We start from the raw sequence: 16,365 nt of genomic DNA, 5'->3' as shown, positions 1-16,365 counted from the left end.
CCCTTCCAGTTTGATTCATCTTTAGCTTTGTGCCTTTTGAGTTTTCAAAATCCCGTCAAAGTTTGAGTCTAAATAATGTGAACACGTGCAAACTGGAAGAGTGAATGCCTGTACCCTGAGTTTTCTGTCTAAGGCTAGAGTGTTCGTACAAATCCGCAGTATCGGACCAGTCACTCTTACCTGGGAACTCTTGGGGTGAGTGTTCACTTATAGGCGAGCATGTCTTCAGTGATACATTATGTTGACCCATTTACTTTGATTTGTCACAGTGTCGTTTGTTTGTTTTAAGTAACGAACAAATGGTCACAATCCTTATGCCTTGTCGATATTCTTAACATCCAGTTTTGAATATCCAATGACATCTCACTTGTTTTTCCCTCGTGTTTCTTTGCTCTTTTAGAATATGCCTCCTCGACGTGATCAAGCTCAGGATGCCGCCTTGGCAGCCTTAATCACTCAACAATTCGCTGCTGTACTCCCGAACCTTATCACCCAGATAAATCAGGCAAACAATAACAATGTTCCGTGCACCTTTAAAACATTCAACTCAGCTAAGCCACTCACATTTACTGGGTCTGAAGGGGCCACGGGGCTCCTACAGTGGTTTGAGAGTCTCGAAAGCACATTTCGTCATGTGCAATGCCCAAACGAGCGAAAGGTTGAGTTTGCATCAAGTGTGTTCCAGAAAAGAGCACTCACATGGTGGAACGGCATAATGAGGGATCGAGGTGCCGATGTAGCAATGGCACAAACCTGGGAAGAGCTTCGGGCTCTAATGATGAAGGAATTCTGTCCTCGTCATGAGCTTAGGGCTTTGGAACGTGAATTTGATGATCTTAAACAAGACAGCGGTGAACATCGAGCCTACACTGATCGATACGAGGAATTGAGTCTGTTATGTCCTACCATGGTTACGCCCTTGGATAAGGCGATTGAAAGATACATCGATGGTCTTCCTGACCCAGTTCAGGATATTGTTACTGGTAGCAACCCTACTACCGTCAGACAAGCCATTGAACTATCTGCCACCCTGACTGAATCTCAAATCAGGAAGGGTAAGCTTTTCCGAAAAGGCGATCCAAGACCATCTGACAAGACAGCACAAGATAAACCAAAGGATAAACAGACCGAGTCCTCTAAGAAGTCGAAGAAGCGTAAGGCTTCACAAAACTTCGCAGTAGTCGCTCAGAATGATCAGGTTGCACCAAATCAACCAGCACAGCCTCGTGCTAGGAAGAACTATGTTGGTACTGCACCCTTGTGCAACAAATGCAACCGTCATCATGTAAATCAGACACCGTGTCAGAAGTGTACCCACTGCGGGCGATTGGGACATTTGGTCAATACATGTCGCCATGTTATCCAAAACCAAAATGCTGCAAATCCTGCCGTTGTTCGAGCACAGTTTCCTCCTGGATCGTGCTATAACTGTGGTGACCTTACTCATTACAGGAACAATTGCCCAAGACTTGTTAATACAAATCCAGCACGTGGACGAGTATTCAACATAAACGAGGCAAATGCAAATGACAACGCAGCAGGGAACAATTAGTCTGTTGTATTTCCTTTGTTTGTTATCTTTTGACATTTGGGACAATTCAGTTATTATAAATAAAATGGTTGTTCCAATTTTATTTCCAAAACTGATCCGATTGTATGTTGGCATACCCCTACAATATCAACACCAATGAACCATGTTCTTTCCAGAACAAACTACTCGTATGGTTCCTTCATTCTATGATCATTTGTGATCTCCCCAAAAATCCTAAGTACTAGTTTCTTTTAAGAAACAAAGTACAGGTGCAATTCTTAATCAGATACTTGAAGTACCATTTCAAATCTTTGATTTGATAAAGGTGCTATCGTAAGTCCTTAATTGGATTCTTTATTTATCCTAATACGAATGTTATAAAACGACAGAAACAAATTCCAAATCCTTATAAGATCTTCCTATCTTCATAGTTAGATTCTCGAGGACATTTTAAAGTACTAATTGAAGTCCGTGATTGGATTTCTAGTGTACTTCAAATTCACAAACGAGCTAATAACTAAATTAACGAATACACAATTTGGTGATTTTGTGTTTATGTGTAACTCCAAAGCTCGTTATCTAAGTCCTGGTGGAATCTTCCGTATTTTCATATGTTAGATTCTCAGAAGGATACTCAAAGTACTATCGTAAATCCTTAAGGGGCTTCTATGCAAATAGTAAGAACCTTGGATTCCAAAGTGCTGATTCAAAACGATTATTTGGTTCCGAGTTATAAAGATCCCTTAAGTGGTCTATTTAAAGAGATCATACAACGGTCTAGTTAAGGAAGATCATGTGTTGATCTGGTTAAAAGGATCGTTCATTGATCTAGTTAAAAAGATCCCTTGGTGATCTAGTCAAGTCATTTCATGTTTGTTTGATTTTACCCTACACATTATGAGATGAACTGTGCGGACTGTGCAAGGAATTACGTAATTATGGATGCATACATAATTATGGAATTCAGTGCACAGAAACCACAGCAAGTTTTGTCATGTGTTAAGACCTATAGTGATGAGAATAACGAGACGGGAGCAATGTAAAAGGGCATGGTGGATACGCCGCTGGTACTTCCTATATATAAGTGTTCCTTATTACATTGCGAAAATAGCGTTATTTAAATTGCTAGAAGTCCTGGACCTTGACCAATGTCAATCTTATTTTGCATTCTCCGACTCTGATTTCGAGCACACACAAGTTTCCTATAATAGTCTTCATAGGAAACATTCTCCTATCCGTTGTTCGAAACCCCATGTTTTTGTTACTGCAACAAGGACATTCTGGCAGTTATCAGATTCGCTAAGAATCCAAACGTAACCTAGAGTTTTACTTTGGGAAACGGAGGATTCATTCAAAAGCGAAACAATCACAGTTGTCTTCACAAGTTTCCTCTAGAATTAAATTTCGGGACGAAATTTCCTAAAGTAGGGGAGACTGTGACACCTGTATCACCACGAACACCAAACAAATGCCAAACCTATGAAACATTGTGTTTCATACCTGGGATTTGTATAAATATGTGTATCCTTTGCACATATCAATTCTTGTTCAATTCCAAGCTTTAAATCGCCTTCTGGAAAGTTATATGCGCACTGGTGCGTAAACGTAATCAGTTTAGCGCGACAAACACTCCGGAATAGTGAAATAGGCTTAACATACTTTAAATGACCTTTACATAACTTAGAAATAAGTTTTGGAAGGTTTGGTATGGCAAAAACAAGTTTATTCGATCGCAGGGACTAATTGCGTAAAACTGCGAAACTATACCGATTCGTAAGGTAACGAATAGTCCGGAACTTGATCATAAGTTAAACATACCATATATAACCTAATCATAGCTTAGAAACAAGCTTTGAGTGGTTCGGTGTGCGAAAACATGCTTATGTGATCTTTCAGGGACTAAAAGTGTCAAAAACGGCGTAAGTTTGCATTTTCGCGCATATCTTACGTTCTGGACACATCTGGACATCCAAAATTTTTGTACACACTAAAATATTTTTATTTTAGTGATCGCCATGCAAAAATTCCATTCGTCGCTTAATTTGGATCGATTTTGCGTTCGTTACGACTTCCGTCGTAATTAACCGAACAACGCGATTTTACGATCAAACGAACCGACATCCGAGATATTTTTGAGCATGTTTTGAGTCCCCTATGCTTTAACTTCATTTTAGAGCCTTGAAATGAGGTTAACGGGGTTTAAACGCATCGAAAAAGGCTTTAAACGCGTGCAGGGACCATTTCTGCCATTTTTGAAACTTTGCTGAATCAGACACGCCGTAGCGTAGCGCGAGCCCTAAGGCCTATGCCCTAGCGCTACGCGAGTGCCTCATCTGGGCAGAATATGTGTTTTCACACTCTCTTTGTATATGTTGATATACTACAAAAGTACAGTTTGATGTGCTCTCAAATGTGATCTACCAAAGTATATTTTGATATACTAAGTACAAAATCCAACATATGTTTTAACATACTACTTTGTTATTTACCAAAGCATAGTTTGATATGCTACTGTTTACCAAAGTATAGTTTGATATACTACCAACTTTGTTATTTTCAACTAAAGTATATTTTGATATACTATCTAAAGCATAGTTGATATGCTACTTTTAACCAAAGCATAGTTGATATGCTATTTACAAACCAAAGTATAATTTGATATACTACCAATACTTTTATTCTTAAACCAAAGTATACTTGAGATATACTACCGAAACTATTATTTTAATTACTAAAGTATATCTTGATATACTATCCATTTAACTATTTCAAAACTAAAGTATACTTTGTTATACTATTTATACAAACTTTCCAAAACCAAAGTATATTTTGTATATACTATAAACCCTTTTACAAAACGACACGTTTTCAGAAACAAAACTTTTTACATTGGATTCATGGCTATTTTGAAAACATAAAACCTTTTCCTCCTTTATCCAAAGCCATGAATCTAATTCATAAAATCCTATGTTACTCACAGGCATTTTTATGCTGACGTACCTATTTTCATATATGTTTCAGGTACTGCTATGTGATGATTGATGATGCATGCTACACATAGGATGGACTTGTGCCTTAGCGACTTTAAAACTGAGAAACAATTATTGTATTTATCTAAGTTGTACTAAAACAATGAGTTCAATAATTCAATAAAACAAAACTATTTAATCCATGGTTGTGAAACAATGATTCTGTTACAACACTCCCCGACGTTTCCGCCACGTTTTGTTGTTTTACGTGGTCGGGGTGTGACATCTACAGGTGTAGTAAACTATTTCTGGCTCATACTGGCCTTAGAGGCAGTATCTGCCTGGTGCTGGCTATGTCAGCACGTTTACTGGGTTATCCGTTCATTGTGCTACTGTGCTATTGTGCATCAAGTTTGTCACTAAAGTTCTGTATGTAAGTAATGGAGTGACAATTAATAAAGTATGTTGCAAATATGTGTTCGTATATTTCAGAAATCATATAGCAGTTCATTCATAACTGTAAGCAAGCACAGTAATTAAGCATTAATTAAATAATAATTAAGTCGTACGGATACCTGATTTGGTGAGGGTTGTCACATTCTCCCCCCGTTAAAGAAATTTCGTCCCCGAAATTTGTACTACCTTAACTCCTTATGGTTACGTCACACATGTATATATATAAATAACATCGAGGTAGATAATTATCGAATCGAATCAAACCTTACTCACATTTGGTGAGTCCAAGAATATATAACAACCCGAATCCTAGGGTTAAAAAGGTGGGTGCTAATAGTAGTTGATGTCAGAAGTACAAGACGTACTTGACGTATAGCCTAATGTAATCCAGCTAGCAGGTGGGTCCACAAGAGAGGAGTTTTGACTAATAAGATCCTCAAACGATCGTTCGCAGTATCCAAGCGAGTTTTCACGAAACATAGCACCCGCTATATGAATTCAAAAATCATCAATTCAAATGAAATAGTAAAATGATCTGTCAACTCCCGAGTAGATGAATGGTAAAGTTTAGTGTGTTGACATTCTTAAATTTTGAAAGTACACTGAATGAAATACAGGCGAATCTGGTGTATCCCGATTCGTAGTCGCATCAGAAATGTTTAAATGACAGGTCAAACTAAAGTATATGCAGTTTTGTGTGAAACGGTTGACCGTGATTAGCACAAGCTACAAGTTTGTGATGACACCACAAGGTATCGCAACGACATGATTCCATGATAGCGGTGACTGAACAAATTCACCGAGTTTGAGACCAGATGAAGATGTACCGAAACAAGCCGGAAGATGAAACTAAGTACTGCAAGGCATTTGATTGATAACGAAAGAATCGTTAGGAGGTACTTTGTGCTTATGAAATGAATATATGTACCATTGCCTCAACACACAATTGTATTAAGGCTGCTTCGATCGGGGATATTAAAATGGATTGTCATCAAATAAATAGGCATTTAAATCCATGTATGAAATGAGTAACCCAATTAGCGCAAGCTTCAATTTTGTGAAAGTATCACTGCAAGGTATCGAAATCAATCAACGATTTAGTGGAGTCATAGACCAAACAAGTCTACTACGACTCGAAACAAAAGAATCTGTGCCAAAGTATTAGAATATGATGCTCTCAATACATCATATGATGTCTGAAACTGGACATGCGAAGTGGATAAGTTCAAGCAATTGAACTTGGTTTTAGCGTAACCCGGAAATAAACGTATGTATAAATCAAAGGAACCTCGGCAGGGTCACAAAGATAAACTATGAATGTAACTTGAAGTAAATGAAGTTTCAAGAAAATGTGTTGACTTGATAGCAAAGGAGTCAATATTCACAATAATGTAGGTCATTCGAATCACAAACCAGTAATTAGATTTAGCGTCATAACAAAGGAAGCGCTTATTCGAAATGAAGTCGCACGCATAGCAAATGGTGTATGTGTGGCAAATATGTTTCCAAGAAAATGAAGCAATGTGTATTTGCTAAGATGAAGAAATGACCAGGTATTCGAAACAAATGTGTGTTTGCTCTCAGCGAAGGAAATCAACGTGATGCAACTACTTTGAGGGGAGTAGAAATGCAAATATCTACTCGTTAGAAGTAAAAGTGAAGACTTCAATAGAAGAAAATTTAAGTACTTTCGGTTTCGTTAACTGTACTGACAAGTTGGTCAAGTTAATGATGTTTGATTGAGTTGACAGATGTGGTTCCTAAGTAGAATCCTTACGGGTTTGGTCCTAAGTTCCCATAGGTCCTAGATGTAAGTCTTCTAGTTTCTCCGGATTCCATATCCCGTGTGGGTCTGGTTTATACATTGTGTAGGAAGCACCATTTTGTTTATGTCTAAGCACAAGTCATTGTCCCACAATTTCATCCTGGTATACTTTCTTCCTGCTTTCACCGCTAATGATGCTCGATCGTTGACCAGTCGGGTAATAGTGGTTGTGTCCTCACAGTCAGTTATGTAAGAGGTTCGTTAATCCTTAACAAGAGTCACTGACTATGGTGGGTTAGCTCGTTCGGCTCCTGGTAGTTGATGTTTACTTGAAAATCATCATCCTTCTTTTTGACGAGCAGAAATGGGGTTACCCAACAGGGAATTTTGGTCTGTTATCTTCCTTCTCTATCAACTTCTGAAACTACATTGTCAATCCTTGCATCCCCGAAGATGTAGGTTGTTGAGGGGTATTGACTGCAGGTGCGACGCCGGGAATTACTCTGATGCGAAACTGGATTAGCCGTGGAGGAGAAAATTCTGGCAAACCCTCGGGGAAGACCTTAGGATATTTCCTTGTCATAAGAATATCTTCGTGCTTTAGTTCTTCGACTCCTCCTGTCCCTGACATGGGCCAAGAAACAATATATCCTTTACGCGACATCCTTTGTGCCTTCAAGCAATTTGCAGTTTATAAAGGCGTATCCTGCTTCATGAGTCACGATTGCTTCGTCATTCGACATCGGGATGCAGATAACGATCTCCGCTTGGTTACTCGACCGCGGGTCCATCCTAGTTGCTACGTCGAGGCCGTTTATTAACCAGTCTTATCAAGGGTGGGTCGTCTAACTTACCCTCTACTAAACTAAGTATATTCCTGAATTCGTGAGCTACGAGGCTATGGTCGGCACTGGTATCAAATAACATGGATGCAAAAAAATTTTGGGTTGATAAAGAACGTACCAGTAACCATATCTGGATCTTGGCATGCTTCACGGGCTCTGATGTTGGATGCTCCTTCATGGTCTTGGTTAATCTCCCTTGGGCAATCTTTCCCAAGTTGCCCCATATCACCGTGGTTATAACCTCCCTTTCCTTCCTTTCCACTTTTTTCCTCCTGCCAACACGTTTCCCTGTTGTGTCCCACTTTGCCACAGTTGTCACATTTCTTATTACTGCATTGCCCGGTATGATGGCGCAGGCACTCTTAGCACTTAGGTAGTTTACCCATGTACTTCTTTTCCCTTTTGGCCTTGTTCTTGTTATTTGCCTGATCACCTCCTTGAAATTCACTGAGGTGTCAGTTCCCAAATGGATTGCTCCATTCTCTTCAACTCGGGTTCCACCAGGTATGGAACGACTCGCGACAAATCGTAAAGCCTTCGCACGTGCTCCACCACATTGGGACCTTCCTTCTGTAGCTTCCAGAATTCTAATTCCAACCTTTGGATATCTATCTGAGAACAATACTCCTTACGCATTATTTCCTTCAGCTCACTCCATGACATCGCATATGCTACAGCCTCGCCCAATTCTCGAACCTTAAGGTCCCACCATAACAGAGCCCCATCTTGTAGCAATCCGGAAACGTATGGGACTTGTTGCTCTGGCGTACAGCCACTCGTTCATACAATGGTGTCTACATTCTCGGCCCATTTTACAAAAGCTATGGTACCTCCTGTGCCGCCAAAGTTCAGGGGTTTGCTTTCTAGAAAATGTTGGTAGGTACAACCTGTATTCAAGAATTCATCATCACAATAGGTATTAGCAAGGCACTTTGGGAGTTTTCCAAACATGTCGTAATGTGTCTTGGATGACTTAAACATTACCGTTAGGTAGGTTTCTCCTTGAGGTACCTTCGCTGTGTTTGTAGCGAAGAACCTCGTGCCGAGCTCTGACTCGTGAGGCTTGCGCTAACCATTCTGCCTCGGTCAGTCGTGTGATCTCTTGATGCGATATCCTCTAAGAAGAAGCTCAGGTTAGTTAGGTCTCTTCTACTTAGGGAATGTAAATAGTCGTTTGGATTCACATGCATTCGCACGTATTTAAATCATCATATTACACATCACGCAATTCTACAAGCAAATAATTGGAATCATGTTTACTGAAAGTATAAAAAGCAAACACGTGTATCTCAGTCATAGCACATTCCTGTTACATTGGTAGCACGTTTTATGATTAGGTTTTCATTAAACAGGTAAACACATTGCATCATAATCACGACATCAACACGTAATTAAGGGGTTATGTTTAACGAGAGTATAGCAAGTAAGCACGTAGTATTAAAAATTTTAGCACACGCATAAGCATCACTGATCGTATTCATCAAGGACATGGCGATTGAGCTTTCAAAGTATTGTCGCATGTTTAATGATAATTGGCTCCCATCGTTTTCTGGCCACAATCTCTTTCCCTTACAAAATGTATCACATTATCAGGGTCACCGGGTCACCCTACCCATGCCCAACAAGTATATCAGCATATCTAAATTACGTAGTCAGACGTGGTCCTCAAAGGTCTTCACTGTCTCGGCTCATCATTAGTGTCTTTACCTGAATGTAATGCAATCCGCATAGTCCAGAAATCAACCTTACTGGTGACTGAGGTGGAGGAGGAAAGAAAAGTAAATTGTTACCCTGAGTGGAATCCTCCTCGAGCTTGTGTATGCGTCGAAACAATTAGCTGGCCTGCCGCCTGGCAGTAAATGAACGGGCATCAAAATCCCGTGTATGGTGTAATGGCAACGGTCGAGAGCGCAAACGGAAACTTGATGTATATGACGGATTGAAGTATGCTGGCAATAGACAGGGTGGAGGACGGGGTGTCTTGCATAGACCTTTCAGACAATATGCTGTCTTGTGATGTGGGAGCCTAAATCATGTTTTTGGTTATGTAATGTTTTGCATTTGAAGTTGCCCATTGTGGTGTCAGCTCAAACTTCAACATTCCACGACTCATATCCTCAAACTGCAGTTGATGTTACAGGAGCAACTCATTTCGTGTGTGGCATCCACAATGTGAGGGATGATAAGGGTCTAAAGTTAGCATAGTGTGTTTATAGGAACCATCAAATCGGCTTATCGAGCGTTGTAGAGGTGAATGTAGCAAGCGGTGCGGCCCGTAGAAAATGCTGCTATAACAAAAGGATCGCTATGCGGGTGCCGTCCTGGAGCATCCCTCCGGGGTGCGGGCATGTCCTGAACGGAAGTGATAGGCATGATGGCGCAATGGGCGTCCGTCTTCTCAAGGGAAAGAAGCGTTGTCAGTGGTTGCGGGTGTAAAAACGAACATCTCAACAAATGAGGAGATTGCCCGATGCAGGTAGATATAAGGGGTGCAATGTCTGGCAGACCAAAAAGAAACAGGATCATGACCACGTAAAGGTGGAGGTTCAGCAGCCACAACATCAAGCTAACCTAAATGGTGTAGAAGCTGGCTCGAGGGCAGGCTCCGGGTCGTGTAACGGTGTGGTGAGCATCAGCGGTGAGTGTGGGAACAAAGGTGCATCCATAGGAACTGAAACAGGGGCTGAAACAGGAGCCACAGGGGGTGTCACAGGAAACTAGAAAAGGTGGGTAACCATCGTCATCGTCTATCCACCCATTTCGGGTGTGCGCGTATCGAGGATCATCATGGGTCGCAAGAGGTGCATGATCGAACTACACAGACATAGGGTCAGGAAGAGGGGCAACGAGATCTTCCATGGGCTGATCTAAATGAATAAACTCAATGTCATGATTGGGATCAAAGCCCGGTGGGAAAACAGGATCCGAATCGTCATCAATGTCATGACCAAACTCAAAGCTAGGGGCAGGGGCAGGTGCAGCGGATGATGCCATATCAGGGTCCGTGTCGTGCGAATGATGCTGCACTCCCTGCGCATGTGAGGGTGCAGATGCCACAGACTCAAAGGAATCTGGGACAGGTGAATGGATGGGTGCCTCCTTCGCAGGAGCATCAGCGAGAAGTAGGAGATCACCAGCAGCAATAAGGGCCTCGCCCTCCAAGTCATCCTCGAGTGGGTCCTCATCAAACAAGTCGACGTCGTCGTCAGCGATTTCGTCAAGGGGCATATCAATAATAGAGTAAGCGGCAAGGGGTAAAGGGGCAGGGATCACCGCGAGCGGCAACTCCCCAGTGATAGGGCCATCAGCGGGCTCAGCCACGACATCGGGCAGCGCAAATGGCTGGAAATCATCATCGTCCGTGCTGGTAGTATCTGAGGTATACACCTCGTGCTCTGATGAGACTATGTCATCTGATACTATGGGCATGGGGTCTGTGGTGTCCGACTCTCCAGTGCCGGATGAAGGCATGTCGTCTGTAATACAAACATGCATATGCACAAATAATCGATCATATAGTCATATAAGCGCGTTAATCAACAATAAGCAATCAAATAGTCCTCCTAGTCCCACTAGCCTAACCTCCCAGCCTCCCAGACTGACTCCCTAGTCCCACTAGACAATTCTCCCAGCCTCCAAGACTGACTCCCTAGTCCCACTAGACAATTCTTCCAGCCTCCCAGACTGACTTCCTAGTCCCACTAGACAATTCTCCCAGCCTCCAAGACTGACTCCCTAGTCCCACTAGACAACTCTCCCAGCCTCCCAGACTGACTCCCTAGTCCCACTAGACAATTCTCCCAGCCTCCCAGACTGACTCCCTAGTCCCACTAGACAATTCCCTCAGCCTCCTAGACCGAGCCTCAGCCTCCCAGACCGAACCTCAGCCTCCCAGACTGAGCCATAACTAACAAATAAAATGTGCTCAACTTTTGTTTGTAAAAACGTTTTGTGATCTGGATCTGGACTTAAGAGGTATGCAATGTAAAAATGTTTTCGTGAGAGCCCTAGTGATCATAGTCTTGACTCGAGAAATAATCCTAGTTCGCTATGATCAGAACTCTGATACCAAGCTGTCACACCCTGGCTTTCCGGAAGCGTGGGTTAATTTGGTGTGACTTCTCAATACCATAGCTTAATCACAACAAAGCTATATGAAAGTAAAACCATGCAGATCATCCATTGATTAAAGTCTTAAAATCAAAATACCACAACATTGTTTTAAAATGCAGACACATGCATCGAGTTTACAATACTACAAAATAAAAACATTGTTCTTAAGACGCAACCACAACATAAATTAAACACCGTTTAAGACTTGCGACTCATCCAGGTAAAAGTCGCAATCCATAAACGAGGATGATCCCATAACTCTAACGCAGCGTGGAAACGTAGCATACTGTGCTAGATCCTTAATTACCTGAAATACATGTAAGTTGGAAAAATCAACAAAAATTGTTGAGCGGGTTCATGTGTAGTGAGTATGTAAAACCTTTGTAAGTATAAAAATCCTGGTATGTAGCAAATAAGGAAGAAGAGATCACCAATGGTTTGCAAGGCCATTGATATGTGTGATGTGCAGTAGGAAGACTCAAACCTAGCAGATTTTTGCATTGGGTACAAAGTCACCCTGAGATCTGTTCTGATGGGCCTGGGGCTGGGCTCGCTACACCCAGATAGATCTACCGCTACTGTCCCTCAGTCCTATACTGAGGATTAATGGCCTTAAGTTCCCGCCTACCCACTCACATGATCTAAGTAGTAACCCTCCTTACGCTAATCATACCATGTGTAAAAGTACTTGTAATCATAGTAACATGTATTTCACCCCCGCAGTTTAAAAACTGAAAACAGTTAAGAGAAAAGGGGACATGAACTCACCGAAGTGCGTCTCTAAAAAGTATCTCCCAGTCAACCTGCCGTGCGACGACCTAGACGTACTAACTTCTATTAGACGGACGGCCGTGCCTTAGCTTAAGGTTTAATGTCTTTGGGAAATAGTTAGGCAACTATTTCGTAATTACACTTCGTAATTATTTGGTAAATATATTCCTTCCCAAGGATGGGGGCTTTAATACATGTGCGTTCGTATAACTTCGGAATATATTATTAAGTCTCACTTAATAAAATATATTTTATTTCATTTGTCTAAAATACTTTACTTCCAAAATATAAATATTTTTCCCAAAAATATTATATTTTATTCCATATAATTTTCCAAAATAATATATCCTTGTCAAAATACACAATTACGAGTATTTTCTGAAAATACGTAAGTTACATTTAAAGTTCGGGTGGTAATAATAATAATACCGGAGTAACTTAAATATTATGAAGGCGTTCATATTATTTTGGAGTTGTTACTTTTCAGTGTATACGAGTTATATTATTTTTACTCTAAAAAATAATATTTGTATTGTTCACAAAATAATCATAAAAATCACACAAGTGTTACTATGAAAAATATATACTAAATATATATTTGTGCAAGTTTTATTTGTGAAAATCCCACCTCCGACACTTGGAAGTTTTGTAATAAATCATGGCGAAATTTTATTTGGAAAAACAAGTTAAAATTATGTTCATAACACTTGTTACCAAAAATATTTCCAAGTGTTTATATTTCTGTAAAAATTTCGCCAGAGTTTCCCCTGTAACTGGAGGTGGCCACGCTTTCTAGCGTATCATTTTCTTTTAAAAAATTCAATCAACAATGTTCCCAACATCAACAAACAATGTTTCAACATCAAACTAGTCAAAAATATACGTAAGTCGCAAACACATGAACTTGTGGGTTATGTAAAAGTGTGTAGTAACCTTCCATTATTTTTTAGATCTTTCTATCTTTGTAAATAAAATCGGTTTCTTGCAAATCTTATTTTTAAAGAAAGTGTAAGTTTACAACTTCTTGGTCAAAATTATAAAAATAATTCTTTGTTAAAACCTTTTGTTACACAAGTGTCTACACACTTGTGTGTTCACAAAAACACCTTTGTTTCAAGAAAGATCCGGCTTCTAAAATATGATTTCATTTTACACTTGGTTCTTCGAAAATACCACTTGTAGATCTTTAGATCTACTAGTTTTGGACTCTATTTTATAAGAAAAACCACTTTTACACAAGTTCATGTTCATAAGTGGTAGTGTTCATCATCTAACCACTTTCATACTTAAACATACAATAGTTCATGTTCCATGAACATGACTTAGCCGGGTTAGATGACGATCCGAACTACTACTAGCATCAAACAACATAAAAGAATCATAACAAAACAAGATCCAAGAGTTTTACACTAATATTTACTCATTAACCACCATGTTCATCATTTTTACTAGACTTTAAACTTTGATCTTATATGCTCATGATTTTTATCTGACAAATCTCTTATTAACCACTTTAGACAAGGTCAAGAAGGTGATTAGAAGCACATACAACTAGCTCAAGGCTAGGGAAGAAACTAGGCGGAAAATGGGTGGTTAAAAGCGTTGTGGTGAGGTCCTTGGCAATCCGTAAGCACCGAGCCTCCTTATACGTGATCCTTCACCTTTGTATGATAATAGATTGCCTTGATCAAAATTGAAAATGATGGTGGTTGTGGGCCTGGTGTTCGGCCGAGAATCAAGAGAAGGGAGAGAGATGAGCAATTTTTAGTTAAGTGAATGTATGTAATGTTGTGAAATAGTGGTGTTATATATAATCCATTTAATCCAATTATCCCCTAGATAATGTGCCCTCTAGATATAAGGCAACAAGGATTAAAATATTCAAAATGGTAAGAGCGTGTCCCCTCATGGGAACCGAATCGGTTGGGGGTTAAGGGGGGCATGGTTGGATTTGAACAAGATAGTTAGAGCTTAGTTAGTTAGTTGGTGTTTAAGATTAGTTGTTATGTGTGTTGTAATTTACAACGGGTGTTAGGGTATTCGGGGACCCTAACTAGCTCAGAAAAAGGAAAACAGTGTCAATGACAATATTTTTATGTCCCGGGTAAAGTCCGGTTGTTCGGTTGGATACTGATCCGTTAAAGTGCTTAACAAAGCGTTAAGGTGTCTTTATTATTATTTTTAGTGACACAAAGAATTCCCGACACTTTGGAAAGTGTCCAATATTAATTTCTCATGTTTTTGCACTTCACTAGTTAGCTTAAATGCTGAATTTTATTTTATAGTGCAGAATTTTGTGTTTAAACTTATTTTAGGCACATCCGGTCACTATAACTATCACCTAGTGACGCAGTTCTACAATCCTCACTTCCCTACACTCTCTACAGGTGTAGTAAACTATTTATGGCTCATACTGGCCTTAGAGGCAGTATCTGCCTGGTGCTGGCTATGTCAGCACGTTTACTGGGTTATCCGTTCATTGTGCTACTGTGCTATTGTGCATCAAGTTTGTCACTAAAGTTCTGTATGTAAATAATGGAGTGACAGTTAATAAAGTATGTTGCAAGTATGTGTACGTATATTTCAGAAATCATATAGCAGTTCATTCACAACTGTAAGCAAGCACTGTAATTAAGCATTAATTAAATAATAATTAAGTCGTACGGATACCTGATTTGGTGAGGGTTGTCACAGCGGTTCGATCTGTGAAATAAAATAACTTAGTGAAAACTCAATTTGTAAAGGTGCTACTGTAGAATAAAAACAAGTAAGGCCTTGGTCAATTTGTCGTCTTGTGCGGACGCCTGACTGCAATTCTCCAATAATCAACTCCTCTGGATGGTATGAAAGAGTTCTTGGCATTGCTTCGCCTGGAACATCTACCTCGCCTTCCAGATTAGTGATATTCTGGTTTACATCGTGTTCAGCAACTGGATTTGTTTGACTTGAATTCTGGATCTGCTCCCCCTCAGAATCTGAATCACCATGATCAAATACTGGCATGGTATCAGATTCTAAATTCTCATTAGCTGCCGTCTGATTATCAGGAGCATGTTCTGAAGATTGTTGAATATCATCATGTTCACCAGCATTGCTTGGACCGCCTTCATCATCAGTTTAAATGTTTCCCATGGTCGCTTTGAATACTCAGCTGGAAATCTTTCTCCTGATGACTCATACTCTCTCAGAATATCCAACTCATCAAAGAACTCTGTTTCTTCCTCTGTTTCTTCTTCCATGTCAAACGAATCCCACAAAGTATCATAGTTAAATCTCCATGAGTCGCCTGGATTCTGTGGTGGCATTGAATAACCTTGACACTCAACAGTCGATGCTTCGATGATCCGCTTTAAGCTTGGAACAAAGACACGTCTTAGTGGACTTGAATAACCTATAAAAATCCCTTCGATGCTCTTTGGACCAAATTTACCAAAAGGATCTAGAACAGTACAGGGAGACCCAAACGGTTCTAAATACTTTAGGTTCGGCTTGTGGTTGTTGATTAGCTCGAAACACGTTTTGTTGAATTTCTTGACAGTGAGAACCCTGTTGAGTGTATAGCAAGCGGCTGACACTACTTCTGCCCAAAAATTGATTCGTAGCTTTGAAACAGCAAGCATCGTCCTGGTCGTTTCAATTAGCGTCCTGTTCTTTCGTTCTGCTACTCCATTTTACTGCAGAGTGTAACGAGCACAAAATTCTTGCAATATACCTCTTTCATCACAGTACTCTTCCATCTTGTTATTCTTAAATTCAGTACCATTATCACTTCGGAGTCTTCTGGTTCGTGCTTGGTACAAGTTTTCAATCTTTCTGAATAATGCCATCAAACTTTCAAACGTCTCATCTTTCAACTTTAGAAAAGATACCCACGAAAATCTGGAATAATCATCAGTAACTACAAGACAGTAGAGA

Source organism: Helianthus annuus, chromosome 4 (genome assembly GCF_002127325.2).
Source record: "Helianthus annuus cultivar XRQ/B chromosome 4, HanXRQr2.0-SUNRISE, whole genome shotgun sequence".
In the NCBI taxonomy this organism is placed as follows: domain Eukaryota; kingdom Viridiplantae; phylum Streptophyta; class Magnoliopsida; order Asterales; family Asteraceae; genus Helianthus; species Helianthus annuus.
The sequence above is the reverse complement of the archived record's forward strand: the minus strand, read 5'-3'. Positions refer to the sequence as shown.